The 17,707-nt window shown below is 29.4% G+C and overlaps 1 non-coding gene across 1 annotated transcript; it reads left to right on the top strand.

Moving 5' to 3' along the window:
- The first annotated feature begins 16,839 nt into the window (after positions 1–16,839).
- Positions 16,840–16,913, top strand: TRNAN-GUU (transfer RNA asparagine (anticodon GUU)). Its single transcript has one exon. It is a non-coding gene; the product is annotated as a tRNA-Asn (tRNA).
- Positions 16,914–17,707: the final 794 nt, after the last annotated feature.

Genomic DNA, 17,707 nt, shown 5'->3' with positions numbered 1-17,707 from the left:
AAACCCAAGTTCAAATCCCTTCTCTCTCACCATTTTTATTATTTTGCAAATTTTGTCTTAAACCTTAGTATGTGGCATGCCTTGTTTTTAAAATAAATATTGAAAATTTATTTCAAGCATAAGGAAAAATCCTAATGGTTAAAAGAAATATGAGAAAGCATGGAAATTAAATGAGATCCTAAGTTTAAATCATTTCCCTTGCGAAATAATTAAATTTTGTAAAATCCCTTGTTTTTTTAATGTGTGTGTCATCCATACCCTTAAACTCTAAGTATAAATACAAATTTTTATTTTATTTTTCAGCCTTTAATTCAATTTTTCCCTACCCTAGCCATTCACCCTCTTCCTCTTTTTTTCTCTTCAATTTTCTTTATTTCTCTCATTGTTGTCATCGTGTACACCTCCCATTTTACCATCTCTTTCTTCTTCTTTTTTGCATCAAGATTGTGCACCATCTCCTTTACTCTATTGCTACCATTTATCCTCATCTAAATTAGACCCAAATATGAAATCTTGAATCCCAAGATCAATCCCGAACATTGCCAAGAAAGTGTCATTGTTGTTTCTCTCAAGTAGCTTGGGTAAGAACTCTTGTCTCTTCATTTATTGATTAATCTTATCAATTAAAAACCAAAAATTCTAGATCTAGAATTTGGGGGATTTTAAATTATTTCAAAATTATTTTTTCCAAATTTTACTGAGATCTCAAACCATTTTAAAATTCAGCCCCAATTTTGGCCACCATGGGTGGTGGTGGGGCGCCTATGTGCAAGAAAGGAGGTTGTTTTGTTTCTTGGGTCTTGACCATATTTTTTCAGCATTAAATTTTTTTCTTGAACCCTCCTAATCATATTTTAATCACATGTTAATTAAGGAGATACATTCTTGATTAATTAGTTAATCAGATCCCACAAATCGTGAAGTGTAAGTGCAATTAAGGATAACTTGTTTTTTATTTCGACATAGTTGTTGGGTAAAGGTTATGAATTTATTAAATGAATGAATTTAATCATTAATTAGATACTGATTTTCCAGTATGTTATTGAATTAGGTGCTGACTCAAACGCCCCAAATCATCCATAAAGGCGATGAACGATTGTGCATATGGTTCGCATCGATACAGTGTAAGGAATCTAACTAGTTTGGATTCAAAAAAATAGTTATAATTTCAACGATTGGTTTGAACTCATAAGTGGGTGTTTGGGGGCTGGTTTAGTGGTAAATTAATTGAATTTATATTGAATTTTGGTTTAGGTTCGTTTAAGGAATTATTAAGGAAAATTGGAAGATTTGCTAGTATGCTGCGAGGAAGCGAAAAATAAGGTGTGGGTCCTAAACTCATAAAATTGTTTGAAAATGTTAAATATCACGTTATATTTGATAAATTAGCTTACTGATTGGATTGACTTAATAGTCAAATTATTGAATTTGTGAGTGGCTGAACCAGGTATGTTTCGAGCTTTAAAAGATTGACATGTTGCAAAAATTGCTAGTTTGATAATATGAATGTTTGATTGAGTTTGTAATTGCATATTTGAGCTATGAGATATGAGAATGTTTGACTGAATGATATAATGTGTTGAGGTATTAAGCTTATGTATGATTTAAATGCATGAGATATTTATTATATTGTTTACTGAAAAGGGTGCTATTAAGCATAATGAAAATCTGTAAACTATGTGAAGTTGAACGATATTGATTGATACCAACACAATGGTAATTTGAAAGTTTGGAACACTATTTCCATTTACTGAAAGTATGTGATTATTGAGGACATACTGAGCATTTCAAATGAATGTGAAAAGTATTGAGATATGATTATGTATGAGATTGTAAGACATATTGCATATGCATTGGGTTAGAATTTTGTGGTTGAAAAAGGAGTTTCGTAGAGTACCGGCGACTAGGGGTGAGCATTTGATCGAATCGAATCGAATCGAATCGAAAATTTTCGAGTTAATCGAGTTTTCGAATCTCATTTTATCATCCTAACTTTATTTGAAGTTTTCTCGAATCGAGTCGAGTGAGATGGAATTCGAATCGAATCGAATCGAATATATTTGTTCGAGTTAAATTTTAAAAAATAATTTTAGGTCCTTATAACCATTGTCACCCATCGTAATAAAATTTGTCAACCTTAATCAAAATTTTATTAACTTTCTTCACTTCATAATTTATTTATTAATTTTTATATATTGATTAGCTTCTTTGCTTGCTTAGTTGTTTCAATTATCTTGATTCTTGTCACTGTATTTTAGAATTAAAAATATATTAAATGTAAAATATGATTTTTAATAAAAGTTATTTTAAAAATAAAATGTGAAATTGATACCAATGTAAAATTTTAACTTGAATATTTTATGGCATAATTAATAATTCAATTTTAATATAAATATTCAATATGACTAAATAATTTAATAATATAAATAATATAAAATGTGAAATTTAATTTAATAATATAAATAGTAGATATAAATAAAATTATTACTATTTATGTTTAGTGCTTTTTTGGATAATTTTGATTTTTATTTAAGAGTAAAGGGTGAGAAGTAAAAGTTTAGGGAAAAATAAAAGTTTTGGAGAATAAAAGTTTGAGGAAAGTAAATAGTTTGGAGGAAAATATTAAAAAAAATTAGAGGGGTAGGGTTTGGGATAGATGGGAGGTGGGATGGGAAGGGAATAAAAGTTTTAGGGGAAAAGTGGGAGGAAGTAAAAATTTTGGGGGAAAATAAAATGTTTTGAGGGTTTTTGGGAGTAAAATTTTGAGAAAAAATAAATGGGAGAGTAAAATTTTGGTGGGAAATGGATTTTGGGTAGATTGGGGGGTTGGGAGGGGAGGGGAATAAAAGTTTTGGGGGGAAAGTAGGAAGGAGTAAAAGTTTTGAGGGAAAAGTAAAAGGGTATGGGAGTTTGGGCTAAAAATGTAAAATATTATAGTTTGATATTCGAATTATTCGAATTATTCGAGTTATTCGAATTCGAAAACTCAACTCGATTCGAAATCGAAATTTGAAAAAAAAATTCGAGTTGATTCGAATAACTCGATTAACTCGAATAACTCGATTCGTTTAACTCGAAATTTGAATTTTTTTTTCGATTTTTTCGAGTCGAATCGAGTTTTGCTCACCCCTACCGGCGACATATTAAGTTCGCATTATTCGTAGTCAGTGCATTGCACCTGGAGTACCGAGGGTAATGGCGATTTATCGCATTTTTACTGGCAAAAATTTTTGCATATTGTTATCAGTGGTTTTAACCACAACGGGCTTAAGCCCATAATGTTTTGGAGTTCGGATGACGGGTTTTGGGGAACTAGTGGTGTGTAGCGGATGTTATGGGTAGGAATCTTTTTGCATTGCATCATGTGCATGACATTTTCAAATGTTATTGATTTATGCTACGTATTGTATTTTGTTGTATTAAATGGTATCGAAATTAATGAATATTACTCGAGTGAATGATGACCTATGCTCATACACCGTTTGACGTCAATTTGAAAATGGCTATGTAATGATATGAAATTCTTATGATGGTTCTATTTTCTTCTGTTAAAGCTAACCTGTTTCACTGTATTCGATATTTATGTTTGTTTAAATAATTATTTGACTTACACTGAGCTTTTCATAAGCTCACCCCCAATAGTGTTTAACTTTTCAAGTAAACCTCGAAACTAGGACCGGACTCTGTATTCAGAGAATCATCTTGGACCTCAGACTATTTTTAATAAGTATTATTAAGTCTTTATTGGTTTTGGCTTGTAATTTCTAATTATCTCTGGTCTGTGGCTTGGTAACTTTTCTTTTGAGGATTTTTGCATGCATGGATTACTCAAGCATAATAACCGGATAATGCATGATATCGAGCTTAAGTAAAATTTGATATTGTTCCCTAGTTTCCACTACATTGCAAAGGAACTGTTTTTGAAAAACAAATCAATAAGGAAACTAAGTTTCCAAAATAACTTGAAAAATAGTTTTTCTACTGCATTAGTTTAACATCGAGTTTTTTTTAAAGAAGAGCGACAAGCAAATGGTTTTTCTAAAACAACACTATCAACAATAAAATGAATCTAATGTATACACAACCTAATGAATGAATGCTTTTAAGCTAACTCAAAGTACAACTATGGTTTTCTCTAAAATTAGTTTATTTAAGGTTTTCAAAAGTAACGTAAGTTAGCTTAGCTATTTCGGTGGCTATTGTACCCTTCTCAATCTAGCCATAATGTCTAGGTTGCATTTGGGAGGCTTCAAGAAATGCTTGGATCCCATCCAAAAAGTCATTGCAATTCTACTAATTTCTTAAACTTGAAAATTGGTAGCTTCTGTGAATGGAATTTAATAAATTCCATCCAATCCGTTCATGTATCATTCCCCCTTTCCTCGAAAAGATTCGTCCTCAAATATTGTCTTTGATCGAATCTTGATATGATTTACTTAGCCTTTGACATTATTGTTGATCCTTGAGGTAGTGTGAGTCCATCACATCCATGAGTCTAAAATTGGGCCTTGAGACTTGTATCACATTTAATGATTAAACCTTTTTAACTAATAAAATTCAATAACGATTAATTTTTACATTTTTTTTACTATTTAGTCTTTTTTCCTTAATTAACTATCAAATCACCAAAATTACCAAACCAAACTTCAATCCACTTATGCAATAACTCCGTAAATATTTAATAAAAATTTTAAGATCTTAGTTTATGAAAACGAGGTGACGATACCTCATTTTCCAAAATCACTTACTTTCGATACGCACCACTTATACATTGACTAACTAACCAATTAATAAAATCTATCCAATCATAATTCACCATAATATTATATGTAACTCATAAATATTAATTACTAATATTTACAAACTCACTCGTCGGAATTGTGTTATCAAAATCACTATTTTTCGACGTTGCTAAAAAATGGGTTGTTACATCATCAAGTCAAGCGGCATTAAGGTATCTCGTGGAGCTCTCGTTCTAATTAGAGGTCAAAAAATGAATAGTCTTTATGTTCTGCAGGTTCAACGGTGACTGGTAAAACAGTAATTTCCTCGTCTATTAAGGAGTCAGAGTCAAGTCGTTTAAAGCACAAGCGACTTGGTCATACAAGTGAAAAAGTTATGACTATTTTGAATAAGAGAGCTTCTCTTCTAGGTGCAGGAGTTGGAAAGACAGAGCACTGTGTTTATGGGAAGCAGACAGGATTCGGCTTTGATTTGGTAGTTTAAAAAATCAAAAGTCTTCCAATTTCAAAGTTCAAACATTGCTTGGAATAGATTAATATCCTACAAAGAGCAAGTTAGACTCGTGACAGACATTGTCAAAAAAAGGTGTGTTAAAGTGGGTGAGGTTGTTAAGAATATTGCACCAAGAATGGCGTCGAACACCATATCATTGGAAGGCAAGAGAGAGAGAGAGAGGGGGGCAACAAAATAAAGGAGAAAAGGGTGAAGAGATTGGAGGGAAAATAGGACAAAGAGGGGAGGGAGGAGGATGAAGATGTCGACAACCTTACGCTAGTGGCCAGCTGGACGACAACAAGGGTAGGTTGGGGTTAGGCTAGAGATTCAAGGTTTTCCACGAAAAAGAGATGAAAGTCTGTTGTGAACACAACTTATTATTATTTTGACTGTTAAAATCACATAAATTACAATAACTAATGGCCCATAAGAAAATGTTTTAAATGCTATTTAGATCCTCAAACTCCAAGCTTCTAAAAAATATATATTTTTAATAATTTTATTTTTAAATTTTTAACAATTTAATAAATTTTTATCTACTTTTATAATTTTTACAATTTTATAAATTTCAATTTTATATTTTTATATTTTAATAATTTTTGATGGTTAGAAAAATTGTTTTATAATTTTTGAACCCATTTTTATAGCTTTTGAATATTTTAATTTCTTTTTAGAATTTGTTTAACTTTTTAGGGATAAATGTAACGACCCTATAATCGTGGGTGTTTGAAAGTGTATTTCGGGACTCCGTTCCATAAATCGGACTCGTAAATATTTTTAATAAATATTTACGAAGTTAATTAGATTTAGATTAAGTGAATTTTGTGAAATTAAAAGGTATTAAGTATAAGGACTAAATCACGTAAAGGTTAAAAGTTGAATTATAAATTGAAATAAAGTAAAAAGGCTAATGCAGCAATTGTACCATTAACTAAATTGGTTGAGAGGTGGCCGGCCATGGTTTAATGATATATATGCATGTATATAATATTTATTATATATATGTTAACTTTAATTATAATGTTAATAATAATGATATTATAATAGAAACATAATAAAAGAAAATAGAAACATAGTGGAAAGAAAAAGTGAATGCATGTAAAATAAAAGAGGAAGAAAGAAAGGAGAGAGAAGAAGAGGCCGACAACAACATAAGGGGTTTTGAACTTTTCAAGTTCAATTAATTAGTTAATTTAGTCCATTTTCTTGTAATTTTTATATTTTTGGAATCTTGGTGTTAAGTACTACATGACCCATGTCAAAATTTTAACATTGATTAAGATTTTAGATATTGTTATTGTTGAACAGCTTTTAGTATTAGTGATTTAATTGATAGATTTTAAGCTAGAAATAGAAAATGATTAAATTGTAGAATAAATTGTGTGAAAATTTTGAAATTTAGGGTTTAATTGAAAATAAGGAGATAAATTTAGCTTAAATTGAAATTAGTATAAAAATATAGGATTATGTGAAGAATAAAAATTAGTCTTGGCTTAGGGACTAAATTAGAATTTAAGAAAATATTGAGTAAAACTTGAAATATTCAATGTGCAATTGAATTGTGTCTTATTGATGTATTTTAATTGTTTTAATTTCGTAGCTAACGTCATACCGAAATCTTCGACTAAAAAGGGGAAGGACAAAATCGAAGTCGAATAGCTTGGAATCCACGGTTTGTATTTCTATAAATCCGAACCTAGTTGTTAATTGTTGTATTTTGATTTAATGTACATGGTAAGTGGTTGAGGTGAGTATTTTGGCACTTTGATAATGAATTGAAATTATAGTTGATTGAAATAGATTGAATTGGTATATACATTATGAATGTATTGATTATTTGAATTGAAATGAATATATGTATAAATGTGATAATGTGCAAATATAAGAATTGGATATTGGTTGTATTTGAACATTGAAATGAAACCCTATTAACTGTATCGGGTTGAGTTAGATATAGATGGTGTGCCATAGGATAGGAAGAGTTTAGGGATTTTTTCGACTTCAAGTCAATGAGGCACTAGGTGCCAATTTGCTTTTGTTTAACCGATGAGACACTAGGTGTCAATTTATATAGCGTTGGGCACAGTTATTACTTCAGATTTATTCGATGAGGCACTAGGTGCCAAACTGGTGTGTTGGTTGGATCCGTGTATCCGTCCGAGTCCAAGTCATGTTAATAGGGGTAATTAAATAATAAAGTTCTATGATCGATATTGAAATGGAAAAATATGTGAATTGGAAATGGAAAAGTAGATTGATATATGAAAGGTGACAATGTTCTAATCATAAATTAGATATATGAGTAATGTACTCATGGATTGAATATGGTTGGTTTATGCCATTGTTAAAATGAATTGTTGAATGATCTATGCTTTTATAGCAAGTGATATTAATTGAGTTATATGTTAAACCAACTAATGGAAGAATATTTGTGAAGTTGAGCAAATCATGAAATAATGTGGTTTTATGCATGAAATTGAGATGGTGATAAATTACAATTGCTTGTTAGATAGTAATGTGATTATACAATTCAAATTGAGCATTCATGTATCTTTATATCTTTAAATGTTTGGATTATAGAAATATCACTGAGTTTTACTTAGCGTACGGTTTTGTTTTTCGTGCACAGGTTAGGTGCTTCTCTTTTGATCGCCGACTCAGCATCCAACAACAATTCCGATCTCAAATGTGGTGATGTTTACCTTTTCTGATGGCATGTACCTAGGATGTCTTAGTTGATAGTTATTTTATGAATAGATTGTAAATGGAGTTATAAGCATAATGTTGGTTTGAGTATATAAATATATGTTTATGTTTAAAGCCATAAATTGGCATGTTATTTTGGAACCATTGCTTGTGATGTGTATGTGAATTTAATGTGTATGTGAATTTAAGTTTGACGTTTTAGGTGGATATAAGCTAGGCCAAATTGATTGATTTTGGCATGTTTAAAACTTTGATTTGAATGATGCATGGATGATATGTTTTGATGATATAACATGTGGTACCAATGAGGGTACATTGGTTAGGCATATTAGGTGATGAATTTGGTGTATTTGGGGCATGTTTAATCGTGTTATAAATAGGTTAAACGATTGGTAAATGAGTTGCTTAGTGCCTAAGTAAGTAGGAAATGGTAAACTTGAGTTTTAAGGTACTTTTGGGTGCACACAGCCTGGCCACACGGGCGTGTGTCACACTCGGGCAACACACATGAGCGTGTGATCCAAGTCAGAGAGTTACACGACTTGGCCACATGAGCATGTGTCTCAGCCATGTGCGGCACACAACCTGGCCACACGGGTGTGTGACCCCTGCAGTTGAAATTTTTCTAACTTTTTTCTAATTTTTTTAAATGTTTTCGATTTAGTCCCGAATCATTTTTAAAGTGATTTTAAGGCCTTGAGGGCTTGAATAAGGGATGATACACATGTTTAATGATGGGTTATGTTATGATTATTGAAATGTTTTGAAATAAATGATTTAGGTTACGTTTACTCGGTAATGCTCTGAAACCCTATTCCATCATTGGATATGGGTTAGGGGTGTTACAATAAATACCAAAGTTATACATGAACTTTTATCTAATGTACAATATCTTATATATACTATGATTTTGTGTGATTTTATAAATGAAATTTTAATTTGATTCAATTTTCACAAATCACTAACAACATTATCGAATTAGCACCATTTTATATTGATATATTGCATACACAAACAACGATATTAATCAAATATGAAAATAAATGTATGTATCTATTTCTTTGTATATGTACAATTAAATTAAAATCAAAGTTTCATATATAATTCTAAACTACAATTCAACTTTTAGGAATATAACGCACCAAATCAAAGTTCATTAATCAAATTACTTATTGGACCACAGTTCATGTATAAATTTGATATTTATTCAAATTTTCTACTACAACCTATCCATTCATTCATACAAGCATATGTATGTATGTTTACACCAATATGGATTTCACCATAAATACCATTCAAACCTTAACTTTCTATCAACCTAAGACATGCCTTAACTCTTAGCAATATTATCCATAAATAAATTTCAAACAAACAATTACTTTGGTACATATACACAACTTACCAAATCCATGAACATTTTAACATCAGAATTGCATATTCCACAACAATCAACTAACAACAATGCCAAGCATTTCATCTAAATTTAATCATTACCCCAACCATTTCATCATCTAAGATCAAACATACCATTTCCAAACATGTTTTCATCATTTGCCAAATGCATACCATAGGAAATCATTAAATCAATCTGTTACATAACCACCATTATGATATATTACAACTTCAACTTTTAATATAAATTATCAAACCAAAATAGCCTACATAAAGGCCACAAAACTGAAATAAAATGATTCAAAATCTACCAAGACTAAAGTTTGATAGTGTGAGCCTTGAAGTTGATTCGACTACCCAGTTTTGCAAAACATTAACTATAGAAACCAGAAAATGAAACAGAGTAAGCTTATATAACTTAGTAAGTTCATAATTAAATTCTAAACCAACTTACCTCATTCAAGCAAATGAAATTAAAAACAACTTAGATTGTAATAACCTTACATTCAATTTGCAAGAACAGGTGAGATTTGCATAGGATTAAATAATCAAATAATTCATGTTCATCACTAATTTAATCAAGATAATTCATATATATATTCCATTGAAATCATTCATGTATATTCGATTGAAAACATTCATGTATATTCATTTAAGTCTGTAAATCTTTTTTTATAATAACTCACATATCTTAATAAGTCATTTGAAGATCATTCACAAGTTTTACTAGCTCGATGAACTATAGTAACATAACTCAGACACTCGGGTAACTACACCACACTAAAGATCATCATAATGCTATATAGAGGCATCATAGTGCAAACAAAGACACGATAGTGCAATCAAAGGCATCGTAGTGCAAACAGAGGCACCAAAGTTCAAACAGAGGCACTAAAGTGCAATCCCATACAAGTGTGCATTCTAACTCTATTGGCATGCCAATCGCATCCTAATTGTTTACTACGTTTAAAGGGCCATTTAATAGAATTCATAACATTTATAAATCAGAGACACTTCCATAATATCCATACGCATGTTGTAAATTAGATATGTTCATTCCAAAATCATATAACTTGTGTTTTACAAATATTCAACAATTTCCAAATAAGTACTCTCTCACCTTGTACTTAATTATAAACAATTTATAATTTCAAATCAATATCAAATATTCAACCATAGTTCAATTAAAATCAATTCAAAACAACATAAGTTATAAATATATACACATTCATCTATACTATGAACTTACCTAATATATTCTACTAACGAGTTGATTCGTGGGGGCTATTCTACAATTTTCTTTTTTCCCTAATTTTCTTTCGTTCGGTTCAATCATTTATCTATATAATAGTTAAATACAATTTATCAATTTCAATTACATTATCATGCTCATTTTTATGCATATGACCTATTAATTTCATTTTATAAATTTTCCTAACTTTTACACTTTGTTCAATTTAGTCTCTAAAACTGAAACTATTATAATTTCCACATTTAAACACCAATACTCAAAACCGATTATAATTTCATCCTTAGGCAGCCTTCAAATACTAAAATTTATAGAATTTTTATGCTAAACTTAACATATTTTCATATTAGTCCCTAAGCTCAAAACTAACCAAATTTCCTTTACAAAATAGTCTTATTTAACCACCAAGCTCATAAATTCATCATTTAAGCTCATGAATAACTAAAAATAATTAATGGTAAGTTTCAAAATTTTTAACAATTTTATGAAATAGTCCCTAGATTAGCTAGATTAAACTATAACGATCTCAAAAACACAAAAAAAACGAGTTTGAATTACTCACCATGCAAGGTAAGGAAGAGTGACTGAATTCCTCAAGCTATTAACAATGGTGGTTTGGTTAAGTAAAGAAGAAAAGATGATAAAACCAAATGGCCACCCGCTTAAGTTTTATGTTTAATATATTTTAACTTAATTTTTAGCTTAACTTTTAACAAAATTATTATAAAATCAAGTAGAAATCGTACACTAATATAAAAATGGGTAAATTAACATTTAACTTAACAAGCATTAATCATGAATTTTAGCTAATAAAAATCAATGGCGATTAAGTTTTATGTCTTTTACGATTTAGTCCTTTTTTCTTTAATTAACTATTCAATCGCTAAAATTACTGGACCGAGACTTAATATAATTCTATAATAATTTTGGACTCGATCATTGAAAATCAGGGTTTTGAAACCACCATTTTTGGTACCACTAAAAATTTTAGATGCTACACCAACAATGAACCTAATTGTTACAAATCACTCAGCCCAAACAACCTTATTTACAATCAATAATTTATCTCCAAGAAAAATTAACAAGAGTTTCACAAAAATAACAAGTGTAAGCATAAAGTAATTGTTTGCAAAAGAAATTAAAAAACTACCCCTTGAAGACACTAATAAGCATAATATTCATTGGCCTTCTTCAAACATTGGCTAACCGCTAAAGAGATAAGTCTTTATCACTAATTTAAGTGTTAATTTTATCTCTTAAATAATCATCAATAATTATCCCATAAAAACCTTAATCTCTAAGTAAAACAATCAACTTATTCTCCAAGAAAAAAGAGAAGGACTTTTCATATAGTCTAGTTGAAGGCCTTTACATATAGCCCAGTTGAAGGTGGACTTGTGCTTATGGGAAACAATTCAACTTGTAAGGTAACCAATATTGGTACTGTTCAAATCAGGATGCACGACAGAATCATTAGGACACTGTCAAATGTCAAGCATGTACCTGATTTAAAGAAGAATCTCATCTCCTTGAGAAATTTAGACTCAAAGGATTGTGGGGTTTCTATCGAGTTAAGCGGCATTAAGGTATCTCGTAGAGCTTTTGTTTTAATGAGAGGTCCTTATCCTTTTTCTCTACCATAAATCAAGGTTACATCCTCAAATGAGAGTTTATCTCTACCATAAATTAAGGTCTCCATAAAAGTTTTAACGAATGGGGAAAAGAACACAATAATAACATAGCTTGATCTTCATCATCTATGTTAACCTAGACATTCTTCAGATCATTCAAGAGAGTAACAAATTGACTGATGTGACCCTAAGGTTTTTCATATCATCTATGTATATAAGCGTTGTTTAAACACCGATCGATTAGCCAGAGACTTTGTCATGTATAGGGTTTCTAATTTTCTCCGTAAGGCTATTGCCATCTTCTCTGTAAGCACCTCGTGCAACACATTGTTCACGAGGTACAATTGAATTGTTGACAGAGCCTTCTCATCAAGCTCTTCTCATTCTAACTGGTATAGGTTTTCAGGCTTTTGCCCAGTAATAACCTTCTTTAGACTGTTCTGAACCAGAATTGTCGCTATCTGAACTTCGCATAAACTGAAATTTGTGATTTCATCAAACCTTTCAATATCAAACTTTTTTGTTTCCATATCTGAACGTGTCAATTGCAAAATCTGAACCAAGCTTTAATACCAGTTTGTTGGGGATCAACTCGAATAAATAACTAACAAGAAAACTAGAGAAGATCGAACACACAAATTTATGTGAACCAACCTATAACATTCTGGAAAGAGTTTTCTTTGTAAGCACCTTCTGCAATACATTGTTCGTGAGGCACAACTGAATTGTTAACAGTGCCTTCTTATCAAGCTCTTCTCATTCTGTCTGATTCACATCCGCGGGTTTTTGCCTTGTAATGACCTTCTTCAGACCGTTCTGAACCAGAATTGTCATCATCTGAACTTGTCATAGACTGAAATTTGTGATCCCATTGAACTACTTGATATCGTATCTCATTGCCATATCTGAACAGGTTGTATACGAAATTCGAATCAAGCTCTAATACCAATTTGTTGGGAATCGACCCGTATAAACAAAAAAATAAAAAAGTAGAGAAGATCGAAAACACAAATTTTACATGAAAAACTCCTCTAAAAAAGATAAAAAACCATGGACAAAGAAAAATTCACTAATCGACAAACCAACAAAGAGTACAAGATGGAGAAAATAACCTAAATGAGCAAAACCCAAAACCCAAATACAAAGTTCTCTCAAAAACTCTTCATCAAACTCACATAAGAGATATTCTAAAAAACTCTTTAAAACAGGGTTACAAAGACCCTTTAAATATGCTAATATTAAAGTCCTAATATGACTAAAATATTCTTAGATTAATCAGAGTTCAACTTGGAAAAGATAGCAAAGTTTAATTAAGAGAAAAAAATATTGAAATAAGAGGCACACCCCACAAAAACTATTGAAATGCATTATTTAATGCATGTGATATCTATTTCATCCAAATAAATTTAAGTAATTATTAAAGGTTGCATTGATTAATCAAGAAATTTTATTTAAAATATGAAAATTTGTAGTGCCAAAATGAGTTAGTGACCAAATTTTAATTATAAATTATGTCTAATATTGGTCATACTTCAGTTATGCAAGCTAAACTTTAGGGAGTGCATGAAGGTTTATTATTGATGTGGAATGTTGGATTTCACAAAATGATATTGGAGATGGACAATTTTACAGCAATTCATATGCTCGAGAGTAATAGAGGGATGGGATACCTGGCCTCATTGGTGAACTCGATACAAAGACTTTTGCACGAGGGATTAGGATGTCGATATCAAACATGAGTATCACGAAGGCAAATCAAAGTGTAGATCATGTTAAAGTTTGGCTTTGACTATGGCTTTTGGCCTTCATATCTTCGAAGACTTGCCACCAACTCTGAACCAGTTAATATTTATAGAGATGTTGGAAGTCACATTTTCACAATTGTGTCATGTTAGTACTTAAGCTTTGCCTTTTTTTTTCACAAAAAAAAATAAATCAATGACCAAATTATAAAATTTTTAAAGTTATATAAATTTATAAAAATTTTACAAAAATTTGGAGCCAAAAATGTAATTTACTTTTTCTAAAAAATAATAATAGTATATGGATATTGTCACGTGGCATATTAAATATTGTGGCTAAGGGTGAGCATTCAATCGAATCGAATCGAATCGAATCGAAAATTTTCGAGTTAATCGAGTTTTCGAATCTCATTTTATCATCCTAACTTTATTTGAAGTTTTCTCGAATCGAGTCGAGTGAGATGGAATTCGAATCGAATCGAATCGAATATATTTGTTCGAGTTAAATTTTAAAAAATAATTTTAGGTCCTTATAACCATTGTCACCCATCGTAATAAAATTTGTCAACCTTAATCAAAATTTTTATTAACTTTCTTCACTTCATAATTTATTTATTAATTTTTTATATATTGATTAGCTTCTTTGCTTGCTTAGTTGTTTCAATTATCTTCAGATTCTTGTCACTGTGTATTTTAGAATTAAAAATATATTAAATGTAAAAATATGATTTTTAATAAAAGTTATTTTAAAAATAAAATGTGAAATTGATACCAATGTAAAATTTTAACTTGAATATTTTATGGCATAATTAATAATTCAATTTTAATATAAATATTCAATATGACTAAATAATTTAATAATATAAATAATATAAAATGTGAAATTTAATTTAATAATATAAATAGTAGATATAAATAAAATTATTACTATTTATGTTTAGTGCTTTTTTTGGATAATTTTGATTTTTTATTTAAGAGTAAAGGGTGAGAAGTAAAAAGTTTAGGGGAAAAATAAAAAGTTTTGGAGAATAAAAGTTTGAGGGAAAGTAAATAGTTTGGAGGGAAAATATTAAAAAAAAAATTAGAGGGGTAGGGTTTGGGATAGATGGGAGGTGGGATGGGAAGGGAATAAAAGTTTTAGGGGAAAAGTGGGAGGAAGTAAAAATTTTGGGGGAAAATAAAATGTTTTGAGGGTTTTTGGGAGTAAAATTTTGAGAAAAATAAATGGGAGAGTAAAATTTTGGTGGAAATGGATTTTGGGTAGATTGGGGGTTGGGAGGAGGAATAAAAGTTTTGGGGGAAAGTAGGAAGGAGTAAAAGTTTTGAGGGAAAAGTAAAAGGGTATGGGAGTTTGGGCTAAAAATGTAAAATATTATAGTTTGATATTCGAATTATTCGAATTATTCGAGTTATTCGAATTCGAAAACTCAACTCGATTCGAAATCGAAATTTGAAAAAAAATTCGAGTTGATTCGAATAACTCGATTAACTCGAATAACTCGATTCGTTTAACTAGAAATTCGAATTTTTTTTCAATTTTTTCGAGTCGAATCGAGTTTTGCTCACCCCTAATTGTGGCAATATTATACATTTGATAAAATATTGTTATATTGGCATGACTCATGACATCCGATCATTGTGACCAATGATTAAGAATAAAAAAATTAAAACTTAACTTTGGTGTTAAAATTAATTATACTAACAATTTAATGGCCAATTAAAAATTAATGAAGAGTTGAGTTAAAATTAATGAAGTGTTGAGTGATTATATATTTACTTTACTCTTTTATTATCAACTATATACTACTAATTTATGAATAGTTTACTACTACTATTATTCATTTACAGTTATTAATCTTTATGATTCTAATAAATTTATTATCAATATTTGCTATCACATTTTCTTTTAATTTCTAATCATAAAAATAATGATTAATTTTATAGATTATAATCAAATACACTAAGTGGAGATTTATTAGCTCCATTATAGGTTCTGATCATATCTACTCTTTTTTACATAATGTCTAAAACTACTCATACTTTCTCCCCAACTCATAAATATGAGGATAATGTATATTAGTGCACTCGAATCCATGTCCTTCTACATTTTGACAATAATATCCATGCCAATCGAGTTAAGACTCAATCGATAATATTTAACAATTATTTAACTCCACTAGTGAATTTTCTTTGAATCTCTCAAATAGTTGTCCTAATTTTATTATGGAAAGATTGGTAATATTAGCAACATGCAATTTATTAATTTAATATTTGTGAAATAACATGCAGAGTTGATATAAGTTTAGACCTAACTAATGTTATCGTAATGATGCCATTTTAATGGATAAACACTTGTGTTATAGCTTACGCAAATTTACGTATTGGTGATAAATTTACAACTATTATGTTATACATTTCTTTACTACAGCCATGTTAACATAATCTTTTAATTATTTTGTGTATATTTTAACCATTTACTAAATGATTTATTGATTTATAGCTTTTAGTTTATAATTGTAGTACACTTTAACTAAACAATAATGACATAAATTCAAAACTTAAGATATAATTAAATTAATAAATCAACCAATTAAGTTTAATTTTTATAATTAAATATTTATACATAACTATTTTTACTTCTATTAAAATTAAAACAATTTTATCGTATTAAAATTTATGTAAAATTAACGGTAACTTTCTTTTAAATAAAAAAAGAAAACTAATATAAATAAAAGCAAAACATTAACAAAAGAAGACATTGCAAAGTTAAATTTCTCGGATTAACGGTAACTTTGCATCAACGTCACCCATGTTTTCATCAGATTGGATTCCAGCTTTTCACACAATTCAAAAATTATTAAATTTTAGCCTAAGAACGTAAGCTGGAATAGCTCAGTTGGTTAGAGCGTATGGCTGTTAACCATAAGGTCGGAGGTTCGAGCCCTCCTTCTAGCGAAATTTTTTTAATTTTTTGTTAAAACCAATGAGCTCCTCCGTATAACTCTACTCTACAAGCCCAACGCCAATCAGTCCAACAGAGATTTCTAAATTGTAGCCCAATGGCCATCACAATAAAATCAAAATCAAATCAAATCACGAGGAAAAGTCCTACAATTATAAAATTTTAAATTTATATTAAAAAAACAAAGTGTAATAACTGTACAAAATAAATATAATATTTCTCTATCTCCAAATACATGCGACTTATTTAAAATCATATTATTATAATATTTTGCCAAGTAATAATTTTAAAACATAATTCATAAGTTATATGATTTTTTTACTTATAAAATAATTATTATTATCAATTATTTATTTTCATGTAATACACCATTTTCTATTATTTTATTTTTAAAATTAATATTACATTCTAGCTCTTACTTTCTTATAATTATACACTTTATCTTTTATGAACACATTCAGTTATCAAATCTGAAAAACTTCACTACTTGAAATATTTGATATATATTTCATCCATTTAAATTTAAATATTTATTATAGACTACATCTATCCATCAAGTAATTTTAATCAGAAAAAAATTGTAGTTTCAAAACAAAATAATGACCAAATTACACAAGTTTCAAAGTTTTATGACCTAATAGATTTTTCTGAAAAAATATTTTTCGTTTGGTACTATTACTAATGTAATAATCAGGAGAATGAGTGTTGAAATATGTTGAAATATATTTTCATTCAATTTGTTTTTCTTTTATGAATAGTTAAATTAAATGTGGTAGAGATAATTAAG

The sequence above is a fragment of the Gossypium raimondii genome, chromosome 12 (assembly GCF_025698545.1).
Source record: "Gossypium raimondii isolate GPD5lz chromosome 12, ASM2569854v1, whole genome shotgun sequence".
NCBI classification, from domain to species: domain Eukaryota; kingdom Viridiplantae; phylum Streptophyta; class Magnoliopsida; order Malvales; family Malvaceae; genus Gossypium; species Gossypium raimondii.
Note: the sequence above shows the minus strand (reverse complement) of the source record. Positions and strands in the feature narration are given on the sequence as shown.